The sequence below is a fragment of the Hyaena hyaena genome, unplaced genomic scaffold (assembly GCF_003009895.1).
Source record: "Hyaena hyaena isolate Hyena2069 unplaced genomic scaffold, ASM300989v1 scaffold_576, whole genome shotgun sequence".
Lineage (NCBI taxonomy): Eukaryota > Metazoa > Chordata > Mammalia > Carnivora > Hyaenidae > Hyaena > Hyaena hyaena.
The window spans coordinates 1,028,670-1,042,506 of NW_024081208.1; positions in this window are offsets into that span (position 1 = coordinate 1,028,670).

Sequence of the window (13,837 nt, forward strand, 5' to 3'; positions counted from 1 at the left end):
TATTGATATATTCCTATCATTGGACTTAGCTAACTGAAAATTTATGGCATGAGTTTCTAGTTGAAAATACATAAATAATAGTGATAATATTTCTCCATAAGGGACCAAGATAGAATCAAGGATGAATCAATCAGAAAGCCATGAGAATTAAGACAACCCTTTGCCCAAGGGGTCAGGGTGTAATCCAGAAGGTAGCAAACACATAATAACCATTTGCACAAAGTGACTCATCCTTGAATAGGTATCTCCAGTGACATCCCATATAGAGCCAAGCCTCTCATTTCACCTTCCAAGGTCAGCCAGCTGAACATATGTAGATACCCAGATATAATGGTGGTTAGCAGAACCCTTTATATCCTCATAAATTTGCTGTCATCACCTTGCTAACAGCCAAATGACCAAATACTTCATGCAGAATGTGATATTGGCAGCAAAACAAAACAGCCAAATAAAATGGAGAAAAAGAAACCTTAAAAGACTCTTAATTCAGGCTGAAAATACAAATAGAATGACATTTTTGTCCCATAAGAATGTCTGCAGAAAACTTTCAGACACCAAGGTAATATATTCCAAATATATGTGTAGAGAAAAAGAAAAACATATAATTAGAAGGCATTTCCTTTCATTGCAACTTAGTTTATTCTAATCCTATGGCAATACATACATCACATAATATCCCATTTTGCTCTTCAATGACAATGAAAGTTTATAACATGGATAATAGCAAACAAACAGATACACATCAGAATAAAACTACACTAAATGAACTGGAAAGTATCATTTAGTCCTTTAGAAATAAATTATAATGGGGCGCCTGGGTGGCTTAGTCGGTTAAGCGTCCGACTTTCGCTTAGGTCATGATCTCGAGGTTTGTGGGTTCGAGCCCCGCGTCGGGCTCTGTGCTGACGGCTGGCTCAGAGCCTGGAGCCTGTTTCAGAGTCTGTGACTCCCTCTCTCTCTGACCCTCCCCTGCTCACGCTGTCTCTCTCTATCTCTCCTAGAAATAAATAAAAAATATTAAAAAAAATATAATATCTGTGTTGATAAGCTTGAGGGTTTCTTCTTATAGCAAAGTAGTTTGCTTTAAATACACATTTTAAAAATATTGAAATAATATTTCCTAAGTTTTTTATTATAAATTTAAAATATAGTACTTAATATTTGAAGAATATTCATCCATCCCCCCCAAAATAGAAGCTGTCATTACTTCGAGTCTTGATTTGCACAGATGAGATTGTGTTCCAAGCTGAAGGCATAGACTTCAGCCTTTAGCCGAGTGAGCAAAAAAAATTTTTTTAAGTAATTTGGTAGCCAGACAGGCCTGTGCAAATATTGTAGGAAAATTTCCCAAAGGAAATTTCACTGTGTGAGTGTATGTAAAATAAACAGAGGAAACCTTTAATGACCAGTGTTACTTGAAATGTCATGATGCTGTGGAAGACTTTAAGCATGGAGGCAAATCTGGTGAGGAAAAGAAATATATGGACATCCCAAGAAACTTGGAAGCATTGCTGAGAAATGCTACTTTGCACAAATTAAATGAGTGATTTTTTCATAAATTTAATTTTACTTTTTAATATTTTCATTTTAATTTTAGTTAGTTAACATAGTGTTATATTAGTTTCAGGTGTACAGAATTAAATACTCCCATAGATCAAATGGGTGATATTTTTTACTAAAGCATCAAGAAGTCTCTTTCGTAGGGACTAATTAATAGTGTAAGAGACTTGGAGCCCACATTTGGTTAAGGAAATTAAGACAACAAAGAGTACAATGATTAAAGTATTAATGCTCTCTCTTCCAACTTTCTTCATACAATGGGGAATACTTGGGGAAAGGGAGAAAATGCAATCTTGCGAAATTTCTTTTTGGAAGAATACATTGAAATATACTCTGGAATATGAGAGAAATAAAAGAGTTGGGACGCCTGAGTGGCTCAGTCAGTTAAGCGTCCGTTTTCGGCTCAGGTCATGATCTCAAGGTTTGTGAGTTTGAGTCCTGTGTTGGGCTCTGTGCTGACAGCTAGCTCAGAGCCTAGAGCCTGATTCTGTGTCTCCCTCTCTCTCTGACTCTCCCCTACTCGCTCTGAGTTTCCCTCTCTCTCTCTCTCAGAAATATATAAAACATTAAAAAATTAAAAAAAAGAGTTGTTAAAATTACTGTCTTCCAAAGTAAAGATATTAAATGACTGGTATACTAGCAACTTTCTTTCTGTCATTAGATACAGGAGGAAATAAAAGCCAGCCTTTTCCTCTTACTGATGTAAAACAAACATCATTTAAAATTCCAAAATTCATGGCTCTACTGTACAATTCAGAATTAATATATTCCTCTGGGAATTGGTTCTATTTCATCCATCTGCTAACTGATCATGGCATGATGGTCAAAGTGTATAAAATCAAGGAAAGTAGACTTTAGTATACTTTTGAATTCTGTTGCAATATTGAGCAATATTTAGTCACTTTCAAAGGATGCTAACAAATCAAAGGTGAGTATCAAGTAGTATATGGATTGAAACACTTTTGGACATAATGCTAACAATACTCTGAGGATTTTTCCCCCTTTTCCTTTAAAATCATACGATTTAACAACAGAATCAGCTTGGATCATTCATGGAAAGTATTTGAAAAAAAAATCACATCTTCACCCATTCAGAAATTATAAACTGAGAGACACTGCGCTTAGAAGAGTTGTTCCTCATCATTATGGGTAATCAATGGAGCAGGCAGCCTAAGTTATGATGTCATTATGGAGACATTATTGAGGCACTGTAGCATTGGTTAAGAACACAGGCCTGAAGATTCAGTCACATTTATATACTAATCACATCTGCACCACTTACCAGCTGGGGGTCAATGAGGAAATTATTCAATCTCTCTGAGCCCATTTTCTCAAATGTATAAAATGAATGTGATAGTAATAATAATAATACTTAATTCGATTATCATGTATATTAAATGAGACAACATATTTAGCACAATGCCAGGAATAGATTCATTTGGCAATTATTAGTGTTAATACTACTAAAATTCAACCATCCTTGGGGAAAGAAAACATCATATTTAGCTTTATCCATCATTTTCTGTTGAATTTAGCAGCTCCCTTCCTCAGAGAAGGTCATGAAAAAATGAAAATGCAGAGAAAACGCCAGGTTATTGAGGAGGCTATGTGTTATAGGGAGACCACCACCACTCTGTGGGATTCATGAAGGGCAGTGTAGAACCTAAGGTGCACCCTCAACCTCACAAGATTTCCAGGGTCCATCCCTTCTCCCCTTTGTTTCAGATATTTGCCAGGTGCTTAGGCAAATCAGGTTTGTAAGAATTCTTTTTTAGGGTGGAGCTGCAAAATGTCTATCCTCAAGAAAAAAGTGTACAAAAACACATCTAAAAAGAGAAGTAATGGAGAGAGTTCAAATGTCCACTGACTGATGAATGGATAAAGTTGTGTTCTATATATACAATGGAATATTGTTCAGCCATCAAAAAGAATAAAATCATGCCATTTGCAGCAACGTGGATGGAGCTAGAATGTATTATGCTAAGTGAAATAAATAAGGGATAATTCATCACTTATCAAAACAGATGAATACATGGGAAGGGGGAACAAAGAGAAGAAAGGGAAACAAAGCCCAAGAAAATCTTAACAATAGAGAGCAAACTGACGGTTAATGGAGGGAGGTGGCTGGGAGATGGGCTAGATGGGCAATGGTTATTAAAAAGAGCACTTGCTGTGAATAACACTGGGTGTTATATATAAGTGATGAATCACTGAATTCTACTCCTGAAACCAGTATTGCACTGTGTGTTAAATAACTAACACTTAAATAAAAAATGAGAAGTAATGTATTGAAAGTTACATTTAAAAATAAGGAAAGTTCACAGGAGAGTATGTCACTTCTGGCAGTAGGTCAAAATCACTCTCTTTCTAAGATTCCCATGTGACATCTAGCTTGCAGTATTTCCTAGGGAAAAATGGCATTGTCTTGGGCAACAGGAAATACAAGCAGTATTCCATCTCATTCTATCTATTTGGCATTGAAGGAGCAATCTGGTTTTACTGCCTCACTTCTGTCCCAGAGAAGTTGGACCTGCACTGAAGAAATATGAGAAACCAACTGAATAATTAGCATTTTCTTTGACCTGACTTTAAAACAGAGCTACTTTGGGGATATCAGACTGGTTCAGTCATAGGTCTAAATCTTTAAAAGCAGATCAGCTCCTGAAAACTATCATAGTGAAAGTGGGTATCCATAATCAACTAGTCATGTGACTTGAGCAAGTTGCTTAAGCCCCTTAAGACTTTGACTTCTTCATATACAGAATGGGTTAGTATTTTCTGCAGGAACTAATTGTAGATTAAGTGAAATAATGTTACTTAAGTTGTTAGCATGGAACCTCCTCAAAAATTGTAGCAATCAATTAGCATTCTTGGGGAATTAACTCACACTGATGGGTAACATCGTGGTATAATGACAAGAACATGGATTTCAGAGGCAAAACAATCTTGAGTTTTAATTTCAAACTCCTGTGTTACCTGTAATTAACTTTCTTGAGACTCAGTCTACTCATCCACAAAATGGAAATAATAATACGGACCTTCTGGAGCTATTATAAGAAATAAATAATATGAAATAATATATGTAACAAGTCTGGTTTAGGGCAAATGTTCAATCAATGTCAGTTCCCTTCCTTTCCATACAGAACCTAAAAAAAAAAAAAATGCTCTTTAATGTGTATGAAGTATTCCTTAAGTAGAAAAAAATCCTTATTTAGAAAAGCTTCTCCCCACCCCAACAAAATAGTTAAATTTATGTTAAGACATAAGTTAAGACAAAATGAAGCATGAAGCATAAAGAGCATGTATCATTCCCAGGTAAATGTTACTTCTTCATTGAAGCTTTATATAACTTCCTTATATAAGGACAGTCTCCTTATTGTTATCGTCTTTCCCCTATCTTATTATTTTCCTAGCACTTGTCAAAAGACACATTTTGTTTGCTTATTTGGCATATGGTAGGGACTCCATAAATATTCCTTAAATGAATGAATCTCACTTCTTTACAAGAAAGTCAAGTATCATTCCATGAGCTTTTTCTACTTGCGTTGGTCCATCAGCGCCCAGAGATATGGCAGATAGCTGTCTTATTTTGCACACTGAAATAATAACCTGTCACTCCACCCTTACTTTTATTTTCCTTTGGAAATCATTTTCAGGTGACCCAAACTTCTGAACCGCTGTCATTAGTAAGACATACACTTTGAACTTATTTTAAAGTAGCGGAGAGAGGTTTGCTTTGAGCTATTCACACATACTCTGTCTTTGCCCATCCTGTGATGAAAGGCATAATTACCCCATAGAGTTAAATGGTTAGTTTTGGGGTCTAAAGTTCTAAAGCACACTAAAAGCTAACATGTCCACATGAAAACTATATAAACAATTTTTATTTTATTAACCTTTCCCCCCACATCTATTCAGATAACAGAACATACAAAGCATAAAGCCAAACCCACAGCAGGGAGAAATAACTTTGTAATTCTTCTTGCTATATGGCAACTCTGCCCCAAATGTTGATTTTCAAGATATGGGATATCTTGTGGGATCCTCCACTTCATCAATCACCAAAAGTTATGAAATATGAGACAGTACCATTCTTAAGTAGTTTTCTGGCCTATCAAAGACTCCTCTGACAAAGCAAAGGCTTTCAAAACATCTCCTGTTTTCCTTCCACCCAAAGCTTTAGAAAATCACTGATCTTAATAGCATTTTGGAGACTCATAAGTCCTTTTAAAGCAACTATCTTTTCTTAAAATAATTTTTAAATGTTTTATTTATTTCTAGGAGAGAGAGAGACAGCGTGAGCAGGGGAGGGTCAGAGAGAGAGGGAGTCACAGACTGAAACAGGCTCCAGGCTCTGAGCTGGCAGTCAGCACAGAGCCCGACGCGGGGCTCGAACCCATGAACCGCGAGATCATGACCTAAGCAAAAGTCGGACGCTTAACCGACTAAGCCACCCAGGCGCCCCTAAAGTAACTATCTTATATGACTCATCAAAATTATCTTGGTCTATTATCTGATAGGTGTGTGCATTTTCCAGCTAACCTTGGAAGCTTAATGATTCAATCATTTTAACACGTGTACATCTACTATGTGACAAGCCACTGTGCTAGGCACTAGTGAGCAATATATTTACTGTCATGGATCTCATTATCTCAATATTGAAGGTTAAAGTGCAAAAGAGTAATGTTTAAAGGGATTAGGGGGAAGAAGGACATTTCTTGCAGTGTACTGCAATGTCTAAGAGCTTTTTAGTAAGGCTGTCTATTGTTGGAATCATTGACAATAGCAGAATCCTTTCAATAACTCTTAATACTTAAAAAGTTATATATTTGTTATTTTTATGAGAGTTATTAACTGCTGTGTAGAAGATGCCCCTAAGCTGTTGGAAGATGAATATGTTATAGAACAAATGTTGGCACAATGGGCAAACCTTTGGCATGGTATGTGAAAAAAAGAAGAGCCAGGTTACAAAAAAATAAAAGACTCCAATAAATACAGACTTGTTCAGTGAATGCTAGAATATTTAAATAAATTCTTAGAAAAGGATTACTTCATGCCAGGTAAAAATAGTACATATATGGTACTGACTAGACAAATATCTCCAAAAAAGGCTTAGACGTGCTCATGCATGACTGACCCATATTGAGCTATTAATGGAAAGTAGATCAGTTGATGAAGTCTTTCAATTATGTGATTGTCAGGCTTTGCAAATCTTGAAATACTATAGATTAAGCATCAGCAAACTATGGCCCCAGGAGCCAAATCTGGACCACTATCTGTTTTTGTATGAACTATGAGCTAAGAATGGTTTTTATATTTTTAAATAATTGAAAAATTGTAAGGAAAATAATATTTCATGACACATGAAATTATGTGGCATTCACATTTCAGTGTCTCTAAATAAAGTTTCAATGGAATACAGCCATGCTCCCTTGTCATATTATCTATGGCTGTTCTCATTCTACAATGTCAGAATGAAATATTTGCAACAGAAACTGTATGGCCTACAAAGCCAAAATTATTTACTCTATGACTGTTAATATATTTTTTAAAAATAATGACCCCTACTACAGACCATAGAAACTTTAAAGTTTCACAGAATTGTGTCTAAGTCCTTACTCTGCCTTGAGAAAATTACTTAACCTCTGTGAACCACAATTTTCTTATGCAAAAATTGAGGATATTAATGGAATATTCATATAATTCATATGAAATAATACATGTTAAACATCAGCACAGTGCCTGTCGTGTTTTAAGCATTCAATAAATCAAAGCTATTATAAATAATCTTCTCTGGGTCTGAGACAAAATACTGGGCTGTGTGGGCTGTATGAAAGAGCCATAGGTGGGGCGTTTGGGTGGCTCAGTCAGTTGAGCGTCTGACTTCAGCTCAGGTCATGATCTCACAGTTTGTGGGTTCGAGCCCCACATCGGGCTCTGTGCTGACGGCTCAGAGCCTGTTTCAGATTCTGCATCTCCCTCTCTCTCTGCCCCTTCCCCACTCATTCTCTGTCTCTCAAAACTGAATAAATGTTAAAATTTTTTTTAAAAAGTTAAAAAAAAAAAAAAGAGCCACAGGTGGCAATTCTGATGCTGTTACTAAAATATCTGACCAAGAATCTCTAAGCTGAAATCTGGAAACCATTCAATATTTGCTCTTTTCTCTTACCCTAAATCATCACTACCTTTTATTTATATTTTCTTTTTTTCTTTTTCCAGTTGTATTTACAAATAATTGGCATGTATCACCATGTTAGCTCTTCTGATCTCTAAACAATATGTTTTTAATATATTATTATTTTTTATTTTCAAAAAATTTCATTATACAGATGCAAAATCAACTAAACTTTTTTTTTACTTGAAGCATACTTCAGAATACATGGCTGTACTGCTTCAGATTCTGTGGCTCCTTCTCTCTCTGCTCCTCCCCCGCTCATGCTCTATCTCTCTCTGTCTCTCAAAAATGAATAAACATTAAAGAAAAAAGGAATACATGGCTCTAAATTATATATGTAAAATATTCAATCCAAGAAAAATAGAATACACACTTTCCCCAAGTACACACAGAAGAATCCCCTAGTTAAATCACATAAAAAGAGACATAACAAATATTACAAATTTAAGAAGACTGAAATCATACCAAGTATATGTTCCAACCACAATGGTAAAAAACTAAAGATCAACAATGAAACAACAGTGGAAAATCTACAATGTAAATATTAAATATTTAATATGTAAATATTAAACAACACACTACTACACAAAGAGTGGGCCAAATAAGAAACTAAATGGCAAATCAAAATATGTTTCAAAACAAAAGAAAAAGAAAATATTTCAACACCTATGGAATGAGCAAAAGCAGATGTTAGAGTGAAATTTATGCTATAAGTTCTTATATTAAGAAAAAAGTTCCAATGAAAAACATTACACCACAATGAACTAGAAAAAGAAGAAACATAGCTGAAATTTATCAGAGGAAAGAAATAACAAAGAAAAATCAGAAACAAATAAAATAGAGACCAGAGCAACATAACAGTGAATGTAATATCCAGTTTTCCCAGATAAATAAACAAAATTGACTATCTTTTAACTACATTAACTGAGAAAAAAAGAAGAGAAGACTCAAAAACAAAAAAAATGAGAAACGGAATACAAAATAATATAACAGACACCACATAAATACATAGTATAACAGATTACTATAAACAATTTTATGCTAAAAATTCAGATAACTTAGAAAACAAAACAGGTAATTCCTAAAAACACACAAGTTACTAATCACCACAATATTCTCCGTAAAAACATACTACTACATTAATACCTTAGTTCCTCAGTGAAATGATGATTATCATGCTACTCTTGCGAGTTGGTGTGCAAATTATTGAATCTAAATTTTAGTTGGCACATTGGCAGTGCTAGATGAACGTCTTGGCAACCTATCAGATAAAGTAATGTTGCCAGACACCAAGGAACAAGCTGAAACTGAGAATTCTGCAGTTAGATCAAATGAAATGGATAATAAGCCTCAATACAATACTTCACTACATTTAAACCCATTTTCCTATCATTATCATCCTTTCCCACAAATCTATACTCTTGAAAGAAAAAGATCAACAGATTGAAGACCTTGTTCCATGTATAAAGAGCTTGGAAGTAACAAGTATCCTAACAAGTAAAAAGGTGGACCAACAAAAAACTCAACAACTCTACCTGGATCCATAAGAGAGGAGAAGAGATAGGGCAAACTATTGCTCCCAAAACTGGAGAGACAGATGAATACAGAGAGTTGCAGTTTATTGAAATGAGACTCACAAGCAGACATTGCTGTGGGTTCCAGTGCCAAAGTGGGAAAATCTAAACTGTAGGTGAAGAGTTGCTAGAGGGTCAAATCTGAGAGTTAAAAACTCCAGTGGTACACAGTTGGGGGGGGGGGCAGGGAATGATATTACGAAATTTACTTCCAAGAACTTGAACAGGTTCTTCACAGTAAATATTGGAGGAAAATACCTTTGTGCTTCCAGCAAGGGGGATAGGTAAAGGAACCACTCTGATATACACCAGAGTACTCTGTTTTTCTTAGAAAGGTTCACCCTGATGGGAAACAGGTTAACCAGAGCCTAACCTGCCAGAGTATAATATGACCTTAAATGACCTGGGAAAAATGAACTATCCAACTCCAGCCCAGCCCACTCTAATCATCCTGTTACAACTAAGCCAGAAGTCGAGGGGTGGCAGGGGGGAGAGACAGAAAATAAAAGAAACGTAATATTAAAATATTAATAGTTGCAGAAAAATAATTGTGTCCAAAAAGTTATCACCATAATTTACTAACTGGCAAAGTTGAACATTCATGATAAAAACTCTCAGTAAACTGGAAATAGATGGGAACTTCTTCAATTTGATAAAGAATATATACCAAAAAAAAAAAAAAAAACCCAAAAACCCTGCAGCTAACATTATACTTAATGATGAGAAATTAGAAACTTTCCCTTTAAGATCAGGAACAAGGCAAGGATTTCCCCTCTTGCTACTCCCTTTCAACATCATACTGGAAGTTCTAGCTAATGAAATAAGACCCCCCCCAAAAAAAGAAAAGAAAAGTAAAGAAATATATCGATTGAAAAGGAGGAAATAAAACTGTCTTTGTTTGTAGAGGACATAGTTGTCTAAGTCAAAATTCTGAAACAATCAACAGAAAAACTCTTGGAACTAATAAGCCATTAGAGTCAGGATGTAGGACACAAGGTTAATATATAAAAGTCAATTGCTTTCTTATATACCAGCAATGAACAAGTGGAATTTGAAATTTAAAACACAATATAATTTACATTAGGACATCCACAAATGAAACAGATATAAATCTAAGAAAATATGTACAAGAGTTACATGAGGAAAACAACACAAATGTGATGAATATAATCAAAGAAGAACTAAATAAATGGAGAAATATCCCATGTTTATGGATATAAAGGCTCAATATTGTTAAGATGTCGGTTCTTTACATCCTGATCTATAAATTCAATGCAATCCCAATCAAAATCTTAGTAAGTTATTTTGTAAAAACATTGACAAACTAAAGTTTACATGGAAAGGAAAAAAAATCCCAGAATAACCAACACAATATTGAAAGAGAAGGAAAAAAAATAGGACTGACACTACCAGATTATTAGACTTAATATAGAGCAACAACTTTTTGAAGATGACATGATACTTTACATAGAAAACCCAACAGACTCCACCAGAAGCCTACTAAAACTGATCCATGAATTCAACAAAGTTGCAGGGTACAAAATCAACATACAGAAATCGGTTGCATTTTTATACACAAATAACGAAGCAACAGAAAGAGAAATCAAGAAACTGATCCCATTCACAATTACACACACACACACACACACACACATACACACACACACAAATAAAATACCTAGGAATAAACCTATCCAAAGATATAAGAGATCTGTATGATGAAAACTAGAGAAAACTTATGAAGGAAATTGAAGAAGACACAAAGAAATGGAAAAACATTCCATGCTCATGGATCGGAAGAATAAATATTGTTAAGATGTCATTACTACCCCAATCTACACATTGCTCCCAATCAAAATTGTGCCAGTATTCTTCTCAAAGGTAGAACAAACTATCTTAAAATTTATATGAAACCACAAAAGACCCCAAACAGCCAAAGTAATGAAGAAGAAAACCAAAACAGGAGGCATCACAGTCCCAGACTTTAGCCTCTGCTACAAAGCTGTACTCATCAAGACAGTATGGTATTGGCACAAAACAGACACTTAGATCAATGGAATAGAATAGAGAACTCAGAATTGGACCCACAAATGTATGGCCAAATAATCTTTCACAAAGCGGGAAAGAGTATCCAATGGCAAAACACCTCACACTGGTCAGAGTGGCTAAAATGAGCAAATCAGGAGACTCTAGATGCTGGCGAGGATGTGGAGAAATGCGCACCCTCCTACACTGTTGGTGGGAATGTAAACTGATGCAGCCCCTCTGGAAAACAGTGTGGAGGTTCCTCAAAAAAAAAAAAATAGAACTACCCTATAACCCAGCAATAGTACTGCTAGGAATTTACCCAAAGGATACAGAAGTACTGATGCATAGGGGCACATGAACCCCAATGTTCATAGCAGCACTCTCAACAATAGCCAAAACATGGAAAGAGTCTAAGTGTCCATCAACTGACGAAAGGATCAAGAAGATGTGGTTTATCTATGCCATGGAATACTACATGGCAATGAGAAAGAATGAAATCTGGCCATGTGTAGCAACATGGATGGACCTTGAGGGTGTTATGCTGAGCGAAATAAGTCAGGTAGAGAAGGACAAATACCATATGTTTGCACATATAGGAGGATTAGGAGGACCTTAACGGAGGACCATGGGGGAGAAGAAGTGGGTAAATAGTGGGGGAGAGGGAGGGAGGGAAACCATGAGAGATTCTTGAATGCTGAGAACAAACTGAGGGCTGATGGGGGGGAGGGGAAGGTGGGTGATGGGCATGGAGGAGGGCACTCATGGGGATGAACACTGGGTGTCATATGGAAACCAACTTGACAATAAACTATAAAGGGAAATAAACAAACAAATAAATAAATAAAAAATAAAGCTACAGTAATTAAGGCAGTGTGATATTAGAGAAAGAACAAACAAATCGGGACAAGAATATAAAGCTTAAAAATAAAGCAAATGTAGTCATTTCAACAAATAGTACTGGAATAACTGGACCTCCAAATGTAAGAAACAAATCTAGATATGCACTTTACACCTGTTGCAAAAATTAACTCAAAATAAGTCAGACCAGCATGTAAAATGCAAAACTATAAAACTTCTAGAAGACAACATAAGAGAATATCCAGAATACCTTGGGTGTTGTGATGAATTTTTATATACAACATCAAAGGCAAAATCTATTAAAGAAATAATTGATGAGCTGTACTTCATTAAAATTAAAAACGTCTATTCTGTGAAAGACAATACCAAGCAAAATAAATCAGTCAGATAAATTCCATATGATTTCACTCATATGTGGAATTTTAGGAAAAAATCAAACAAATATAGGGGGTAGAAAGAGACAAAAACCAAGAAACAGACTCAACTATAGAGAGCAAACTGTTGGTTCAGAGAGGGGAAGTGGGCAGGAGGGAGGACAGGTTAAATGATGGGAGTTAAGAAGGGCATTTATGATGAGCACTGGCTGTTTTATGTAAGTGTTGAATCACTAAATTATTCACCTGAAACTAATATTTCACAGTATGTTAACTAATTGGAATTTAAACAAAAACTTGAAAAAAAGAATTATCCAAAATATGCAAAGAACTCTTAAAACTCAATAATTAACCACCTAACAGGAAAAAAAAGAACCAAAAACTTTAATGGACATCTCATCGAAGAGATTCACTAGTGCCAAATAAGCTTATAAGAAGATGATCCGCATCATCTTCTATGATGTTTGACATCATCTATGTCATCAGGTAAATGCAGAGTAAATCAATGAGCTATCATTGTATACCTATTAGAATAGCCAAAATTCAGAATATTGACAACACCAAATTCTGGTGAGGCTATAGAGCAACAGAAATGTTCATTCATTGCAGGTGGACATGTGAAATGATACAGCCACTTTGTAAGACAGTTTGGTGGTTTATTACAAAACTAAACATACTCTAATCATCCTATCCAGCAATCATGCACTTTGTTATTCATTCAAAAGAGTTAAAAATTTATGTCTACATAAAAATCTGCACACAGATGTTTATAGCAACTTTATTCATATTTTGTAAAACTTGGAAGCAAGATTTCTTTACGTAGGTAAATGATAAACTGTGGTATATCCAGAAAATGGAATACTATTCATCATTCAAAATAGGTGATCTATCAAGCCAGGAAAAGACATAGAGGAAGCTTAAATACATAATATTAAGTGAAAAGAGCCAATCTGTAAAGGGTACTTGCCAGATAATTCCAACTATATGATGTGCTTAAAAAGTTAAAATTTTGTACACAGTAAAAAGATAAATGGTTGCTAAGGGTTTGGAGGGAGGGGGGTGAACTACAGAAGATGTTTAGGGCAGAGAAAATACTCCATATAATACAAAAATGATGGATACTTGTCATTATATATTTGTTCAAACCCATAAAGCACACAACACCAACAATGAATTCTAATGTAAACTATGGAATTTGGGTAATTATGATGTGTCAAGGTGGGTTCGCCAGTTGTAACAAATGTACCACTTTGGTGGGGGATGTTGAT